Consider the following 9,407-nt stretch of genomic DNA (forward strand, 5'->3'; position numbering starts at 1 on the left):
CTGCAAGAAATACTCAGCCGTTCTTTAACCTCTGCAGAAGTTTGCAAACAGCTAAAACAGGGTTCGTAACTCGGTCCTCAGGACACACCCATTACTCACTTTTCAGGATATCCACAGCGAATGTACCTGAGATAAATCTGCATGCACTACCTCCATTGTATGCAAATCTATCTCATGCATATTAATTGTGAGTATCCTGAAAATCTGACTGGCGGGGTTGTGTCCTGAGGACTGGGGGCCAGATGCACTAAACTTAAGGAGCCATTAACGACTCATTAAGGAGCAAGTAGTAAACCCTGGCATGCAGTGCACTAAATACTTCTCTGAGCCATTTTCCCACAACAGTAGCAGCTAATGAAAACGGAATGCAGATGAGCAAATTGTGTAGAAAGCCTATTGTAATGAAATGCACTAACCTTTTCCGATTGCCTTAACGCTGGAAAATCTAACGAGAGGTCTGTACCTCTCGTTGGGGCTGCGCGGGATTGAAAAACGTCTTTAAATATTACAAAAAAAACATTGGGGAAAAAGTGCTCATCAAGGACATCCTTTATGGACGTGCTTCACTCAGTTGAGAGACCTGGAAGTCTCTCACAGCGCGTTTAGCTCAGCCCCCCTCCTCCCCGAGGTGTTCCCCCCCCTCCCGAGATCGCCGCCACCGGTCCCTCCTCCCCCTGCATTTTTTTGTTACATTTGTACCCCGCGCTTTCCCACTCATGGCAGGCTCAATGCGGCTTACATGGGGCAATGGATGGTTAAGTGACTTGCCCAGAGTCACAAGGAGCTGCCTGTGCCTGAATTGGGAATTGAACTCAGTTCCTCAGGACCAAAGTCCACCATCCTAACCACTAGGCCACTCCTTCAGCTTCCCGCCTCCCCGCCATCCTCCGCACCCCCAGACGAGGCGGGCCAGGGAGGAAAAGAGGGAAGTCCAAAGGGACGCGACCAGCTGTTGCTTGCTGCAGCGCCTTCACACGGAGGTGAGAAGCGCTGTGAGGGCCCGGCCCGGTGGCAGACGGAGGGGGGTGGGTGGAGGGGGGGAGCGGCAGCGGCGACGACATCAGGGGGTTGGGGGAGGGGCCCCGGGGGTGCGGAGGATGGTGGGGAGGCGGGGCTGCGGGAAGCTGTAATTTCAATGCAGGGGGAGGGGGAGCGATGGTGATCTCGGGGGGGGGGGGCAAAGGACGTCCATAGGCACAGCTCATCTTTTTTTAATATATATATATAGTGAAGGACGTCCATAAAGGATGTCCATAGGCACAGCTCGTCTTTTTTATATATAGTGAAGGACGTCCATAAAGGACGTCCTTAGCACGCGCAGAGCAGCCAGCATAACGCTTGGCTGCTCTGCGCATGCTCGACCGGCTGTCTGGCCGACTGTTTAGCGATGGAATAGAGAATGCAACTGAGCTACAACGAGCAGCTCATTTGCATTCCCTTTCCTTGATGCATTCCCGTTGCTTACCGATTCGCTAAGGAATCGGTAAACAACGGGCATTAACGATTGTTTTAGTGCATGTTGGCCTGGGCTGAGAACCCCTGGGTCAGACCAAAGACCCATTAGAGAAGTATGACAGCAGATAAAGGCCAAATGGCCCATCCAGTCTACCCATCCACAGTAACCACTAACTCCTCCTTTTTCTAAGGGATCCAAAATGCTTGTCCCACACTTTCTTAAATTCTGACACAGTCCTCGTCTCCATGACCTTCACCGGAAGGCCATTCCATGCATCCACCACCCTTTCCATGAGAGAGTATTTTCTTAGATTCCTCCTAAGCCTGTTTCCTCTTAACTTCATCCTATGCCCCCTCATTCCTGAGTTTTCCTTCATATGAAAAAGGCTCACCTCCTGTACATTAATGCCACTGAGGTATTTAAACGTCTCTATCATATCCCCTCTTTTCCAGCGTAATGTCCATTAGTACATGCTAAGCTTTAGTAAAAAGGTCCCTTAACATTTAGAAAACAATTGAAACCTTTAGCTCCTGAGATGACAGAGTGGGTTTCCCAGGAGGGGGGGGGGGGGGGGGGGTTCTTCCTGGAAGAATGATATGAAGGCTCCTGGTAGATTTGAGTAGTGGGGTTTAGTCCTTGGAAAGAGGTTATGGTGGGCTGAATAATGCAAAACTATATTCTACCGTGGTGTCTGTTGCTCTGGCTTATACATAATAAGTAACGGCAGATAAAGACCTGTACGGTCCATCCAGTCTGCCCAACAAGATAAACTCATTTTACATGGTATGTGATACTTTATACCCAGTTTTACATGATATGTGATACTTTATACCCGAGTTTGATTTGTCCTTGCCATTCTCAGGGCACAGACCGTCATGGCCGCTGAGAGGGGGGGCAGGGGGGACAAAATTCCCCGGGCCCGGGCCTCCAAGGGGGGGGGGCGGCGCCGGGGTCAGGCCGCCGGTGCTGCAGTTCCCGTCTCACCTGCCTGCCTCCTCGGCTCCGGGCCCCCTGCATTCGAAGTGGCAGTCACAGATCGCCTCCCTTCAGGCCTTCCCTCCCTGTGTCCCGCCCTTGCGGAAACCGGAAGTTACATCAGATGAGGGTGGGACACAGGGAGGGAAGGCCAGAAGACAGGCGATCTACGACTGCCGCCTTGAATGCAGGGGGCCCGGAGCCGTGGAGGCAGGCAGGTGAGACCGCAGTGGCGGTGGAGGGGGGGGGGAGGCGGGGCGGCCTTGCCCCGGGCCTGGCCTAGTCTCTTGGCAGCCCTGCAGACCGTAGAAGTCTGCCCAGCACTCTTCTTATACTAAAAGTTCTGAAGCTAATGTCGAAGCCCCTTAAAATTTACACACCAGCCCATCCATATCTATTCAGTAATGATCAGAGTGTAGACCGTAGAAGTCTGCCCAGCACTGTTCTTTTACTAAAAGTTCTGAAGATTCTGGAATCCTAAAGAGTTACAAGATTCCATATTAAGTAGAGAGGTGTGGTAACCGTGTTAGTCCACTCTTAAAGGTTATCAATAGAAATCAAACAAAATAAAACATGGAAAATAAAATAAGATGATACCTTTTTTATTGGACATAACTTAATACATTTCTTGATTAGCTTTCGAAGGTTGCCCTTCTTCCTCAGATCGGAAATAAGCAAATGAGGTAGCAGATAGTATATATGAGAGAAACATCAAAGCATTACTTTGACTGTCTGACAGAGTGGGAGGATGGGGGTATGCATGGGGACATCAAAGCATTTCATTGATATTCTAACAGAATGGGTGTTGGTAGGTGAGAGGAGGGTAATAATAATATCATTCAGTGTAAGAAATGTAACGAAGGATGCTATATTGGAGAAACAGGCCAGATGCTTAAGACAAGATTCAATCTACATAGACATCACATGAAAATAGCCGGTGCCAGTCAGGCCCCCACACCCCTGTGGGCCAACACTTCACAAGACCAGAACACTGCACCAGTGATTTCACAGTAAGAATACTGAAAGGTAATTTTAAAACAATACAGGAACGTAAGACCTTTGAAATAAGAATCAAACATATAAACGGCAAGTGACTGTACTCACTTGCAAATGCGCAGTACAGACTTCCCTCTCTGTCCCACCCTCACGTTATGACGTCAGAGGGCGGAACAGAGAGGGAAACGGAGTCAAATTGTCAGACGCTGCCACTGCCGCCTGGAAAGGAACATCGCGCGAAACAACCTCCAACCTCCCCCCCCCCCTCCATATCGGGCCCCCTGCACTGACCTGACAGCGCCTCTCACCTCCATGTGGAAGCGCTGCAGGCAGCAGCAGAGCGATCTGCTGCTGCCTGTAGCGCTTTCACACGGAGGTGAGAGGCGCTGTCAGGTCAGTGCAGGGGGCCCGGCACGGAGGGGGGAGGGAGCAGTGGCGATGAGAGTAGCTGGACATGGGGGGAGGGCAAGGGGGAGAGGCCATGGTTGCTGGACTTGGGGTGAGAGCAGGGCACAGAGGAGGGTTGCTGGACATGGGGGGAGGGGGGAGGCCAAGGGAAAGAGGAGGGTCGCTGGATATGGGGGGGTGGAGGATCGGTGGAGGGAGTGAGGCCAGGGGAGAGAGGAGGGCTGCAATACTCGCCCGTTTTTACGGGCTTAACGGCTAGTGATTGAATATTTTGATACCCAACAAACAGGACTTAATAAGGATCTGGGTTTTCTAACTCTTTATAAAACATAAAGCTGTATTTCTCTGTTTATTTCTCTGTTTATTACCCTCCTCTCACCTACTAACACCCATTCTGTTAGAATATCAATGAAATGCTTTGATGTCCCCATGCATACCCCCATCCTCCCACTCTGTCAGACAGTCAAAGTAATGCTTTGATATTTCTCTCATATATACTATCTGCTACCTCATTTGCTTATTTCCGATCTGAGGAAGAAGGGCAACCTTCGAAAGCTAATCAAGAAGTGTATTAAGTTATGTCCAATAAAAAAGGTATCATCTTATTTTATTTTCTATGTTTTATTTTGTAAGATTCCATATAAAATCTCAAAGAGTAGCAACATTCCATGTAGAACCCCAATGAGTAACATAGTAAATGACAGCAGATAAAGACCAGTATGGTCCATCCAGTCTGCCCAATAAGATAAACTAATTTTACATGATATGTGATACTTTATATGTATTGTAAGGTCTCCACCACAGAGACTCTTGGAAAAGTCTCCTGCACCGGGAGACTCTGGAGTCCCTCGGCCGTTTAGCTGAGCTGTGTGCTGTAATCCACTGCTAAAGAGCACACGGCAATCCACAAGGTCAGATTATTATATTTTATTGTAATCCCTTTGTGTCAACGGCTCCTCCAAAGGTAGTTCCCACCACAGCATTTCTCAAGAAGCACAGCAATTCAACAGCATAGTATTCAAAACAAAACAAAAAAAAAAGCCAAAAGGTTCCAAAATCTCAGCAGTTCATATAAAGCAGTTATGCAAAGCAATTCTTCAAACAAAGTAGTTCAAAAAGGGCTAAAACTCCCAGCAGTTCATGTATAGCAGGTATGCAAAGTAATTCTCCAAACACGGTAGCTCCAGAAAGGGTTCAAACCCTCCCCAGCAGTTCATGTGAGCAGTTATGCGAAACAATTCCCCAAACACAGTAGTTCAGAAAGGATTCAAACTCCCAGAAGTACATGTATAGCAGTTATGCCCAAAACCACCACTCCTCCTCTCTCCCTTTCAAAAGAAATCAACCTAGGGAGAGTGGCAAGGGTCCTTCCCCAACCAGGCCAGCATTATACCCTGACCACCACCCGCATGACCCTTCCGTGGTAAACCTGTTTTCTCATCTCCCCTCGTGGGATAGCCACCTTTTCCCTTCTTCTACCAGGCTCTCTGAGCAGCCCTCTGCTGTTTCACCTCCTTTCCTTCCAGTTTAGTCAGAGCAGCAATCTCCATCGGCCCCCCCTTGCTCTAGTTCTTCCCCCTTTTCTTCCCCTTGCCAGTCCATAGGTTCCTCCCCACCAGGGGTGTAGCTACGGGTGGACCTGGATGGGCCCAGGCCCACCCAGTTTAGCCTCAGGCCCGCCCCACCCAGAAGCAGAGTCCGTCAGCTCCCGGACCCGGACAACAGCTTGCCACTGCCGATCGCGATTACATCTACCCCCTCTCTTCCTCCCTCCCTCCGGCGCTACAGTCTTTAATCTACCTGGGATCCCAGCAGCATTAGCAATGTATCCACGCTGCCTTCACACTGCCCCGGAAGCCTTCTCTTAAAGAGAAGGCTTCTGGGGCAGTGCGAAGGCAGCGTGGATACATCGCTAATGCTGCCGGGATCCCAGGTAGATTACTGCAGTGCCGGAGGGAGGGAGGAAGAGAGGGGTAGACGGAATCGCGCGATCCTGGACCTCGCGGGCGGGCGGGTGGGGTGCAACTTGATCTGGGAGAGGTGGGGCACAGCAGAGGGAGGGGTGGTGAACAGAATGAGGGAAAGAGCAGGAGATGGAAGGGACTAGGAGGGGTGGTGAGCAGAGGGAAGGAGCAGGAGATGGATGGGACTGCAAGGGGTGGTGAGCAGAGGGAAGGATAGGACTGGGAGGGGTGATGAGCAGAGGAAAGGAGCAGAGGGTGGATGGGACTGGGAGAAATGGGGCACAGCAGAGGGAAGGAGCAGGAGATGGATGGGAGGACCCAGGGAGAGAGGAGAAATTGCTGGACATGGAGGGAAGGGCAGGGGAGAGAGGAGAATTGCTGGGTATGGATGGATGGAGGGGACAGGGGAGAGAAGAGAATTGCTGGGTATGGATGGATGGAGGGGACAGGGGAGAGAAGAGAATTGCTGGGTATGGAATGGATGGATGGATCATGGAGGGGAGGGGAGGAGAGAGGAAGATTGCTGGACATGGGTGGATGGAGGGAAGGGCAGGAGAGAGGGGGGTTGCTGGACATGGATGGAGGAGAGGGAAGGGAGAGAGAAGAAATGCTGGACATGGATGGAGGGGATGAAAGAGTGAGGAAGGAGATGAGATGAATGAAAAGGAAGAGAGGAGAAAAACTGCACATGGATGAAGAAAATAGGCAGAAGCTGGATCCACTGGACAGTCAAGTCTGCAGAGGACCCAGCTTTTACTTGCGGATATAGAGCAAGAAATGAAGAAGAAAGGCAGAAAGTAAAGAAATAAATGGAAAGGAAGCCCTGGAAACGGAGTTAAGAGGACAGATAGCAGCAGAATCAGATACTGGGCCAGCATGATCAGAAAAAGAAAGTCACCAGACAACAAAGGTAGAAAAAAATCATTTTATTTTCATTATAGTGTTTGGAATATGTCCACTTTGAGACTCAGGTGCTCAGCATTAAAAGTTTATATTTATTTATTTACTTATGTATGGCATTTTATCCCACATTAAACATGAATTAGATTGGAACCTGGGATCATTTAATGTTTTGTTTTTTTTTCCTGGAGATAGTAATGCATTGCTTCCCCCCCGCCAGGCTCTCTCCCCGGCTATAGCCAGCTCTGCAATTTTGAGGGGGGGGGGGGGCGCAGAGGTGGACCGGGAAGAGAGCCTGTTGTTAAACATTTACCAGCACACCACTGTCTAGTGCCCACCCATCCAACCTGTTGGCTCACCCAAAAATTGACTTCTGGCTACGCCACTGCTCCCCAAACCCATTGGTCAGCTGCTTTCCATTTCCTTGATTGGACAGGTTCAGAACTCCTTCCCTCATCCTGGCTCTCTGGGACAGGTTTTTCCAACTCCCTTCTCTTGCCCTTCTCCTGACCTCCTCTGGGGGCTGTTATTATTATTATTTATTTGTTACATTTGTACCCCACATTTTCCCACCTATTTGCAGGCTCAATGTGGCTTACATAGTACCGTAGAGGCGTTTGCCAATTCGGTTGATAGCAGATACAAAGTTATATTGTGGTCAGATGAGGTAGGTGTGGATCAGGCGTCATGGGGTCGAAGGAAGTGAAGATTATAAATTGTCCAATATGATTATTATTTGTTACATTTGTATCCCACATTTTCCCACCTATTTGCAGGCTCAATGTGGCTTACATAGTTCTGTAGAGGCGTTCGCTAACTCCGGCAGAGAAAACAAATATATAGAGTTATTGTGGTCGAATAAGGTTATAGAGGTTCATGTGACAATGAACTAGACCCCCTCCCACACCCTCCCACAAATCCTCCTACATCTCCTCCCCCCCCTATTCTCTTACACCAAATCTCCTAACACAACTCACTCACCCCCTCCCTAACTCTCCCACCTACACTACCCCTTCTCTTGTGATAACAAATAACTACTTCTATCTTGCTACGTTAATACAACGTTGCTACAGATTGTACTTCTCTCTGCAATACACTGCAGTCCTAACTACTATGTAAGCCACATTGAACCTGTCATGAGCGGGAAAGTGCGGGGTACAAATGTAATAAATAATTAAATAAATAGACACACTGGGGAACTGTAGAGAGGAAGCGTTGTGCAGTGTCAGTTCCGGCTTTGTTTCGTTATGTTGCAAGGTTTAGGCATTTAGGTTGGGTCGATGGGATATGCCTTTTTGAACAGGTTGGTTTTTAGTGATTTCCGGAAGTTTAGGCCAGTCGTATGTTGTTTTCACGGCTTTTGGTAGTGCGTTCCAAAGTTCTGCGCTGATGTAGGAGAAGCTGGATGCATATGTTGGGGATTGAAGTTCCTGTTTCTACCAGGGGACCTTCTCAGGGGCTGCTGGGAATTGTAGTCTTTTTCTTTCTTTCTCTACCCAGTCTCCCTCCCTCTCGAGCCTCCTCGTTCCTCCATGTGCCTTCGTTCTTCCTCTCGCCCTCATATTCCTCACACTATAGATACGTGTAGAGTCCATTTCTTTGCCAAAAGTCAGGTGCCTGTATTCACGCCAGCTGAAAACTGGTGTAAATGCTGCTGCCCAACTCCGGGCATTTTGGCGCAGAAATGGGGCTATTCTATAACCCTGCACGCAAAATGCACCCTCACCACGCCCCTTTTCAGTTGGGAATTAGGCACGCAGGGTTCTAAAATAGGGTGCAAATTTCAATTACTGCCAATTCACCACAATAGTTGATTGTTAACGTAAATTAATTGCAATTACTTGGCTCATAAACGAATTAATTTGCGCAGAGCAAATTCTTGTGCTGAAATCTCGGGGCTGCAAAGTTAGTGTGCAAAGTTGCACATACAAGTTATAGAATAAGTCAGTTGCATGCATAACTTAATTGAATAATTAACTGCTAATTAACAACCAATTATTGGCTATAAATAATGTTAATTGACACTTGCACGTGAAAAATCCATTGTGCGCATGGGTGGTTCGGTGGTGTGCCTGGCAGTTATAAGCACATGTTTTACAACACTACCTACATTTAAGCGCAAGAATACTATAACACCTCTGTATCACTCCGTGGTGCGACCTCACCTTGAGTATTGCATTCAGAAAAGATATAGTGGAATTAGATAAGGTTCAAAGAACAGCAACTGTAATGATAAAGGGGATGAACTCCTCTCGTATGAGGGAAGGCTAAAGAGGTTAGGGCTCTTGAGCTTGGAAAAGAGACGGATGAGGGGAGATATGATTGAGGTCAACAAAATCCTGAGCGGTGTAGAACGAGTAGAAGTAAATCAATTTTTTACTCCTTCCAAAAGTACAAAGACTAGGGGACACTCGAGGAAGTTACATGGAAATACTTTTAAAACAAATAGGAGGAAATATTTTTTTAGTCAACGAATAGTTAAGCTCTGGAACTCTTTGCCGGAGGATGTGGTAACAGTGGTTAGCTATCTGGGTTTAAAAAAGGTTTGAACAAGTTTCTGTCAGGTACTTGTGACCTGGCTTGGCCACTGTTGGAAACAGGATACTAGGCTAGAAGGACCATTGGTCTGATCCAGTACCGCTATTCTTATGTTCATTACCAATTCACGTGTGCAACTTAATTGATTAATGATTCAATCAGCACCAAAA

This window comes from Microcaecilia unicolor, chromosome 3 (genome assembly GCF_901765095.1).
Source record: "Microcaecilia unicolor chromosome 3, aMicUni1.1, whole genome shotgun sequence".
In the NCBI taxonomy this organism is placed as follows: domain Eukaryota; kingdom Metazoa; phylum Chordata; class Amphibia; order Gymnophiona; family Siphonopidae; genus Microcaecilia; species Microcaecilia unicolor.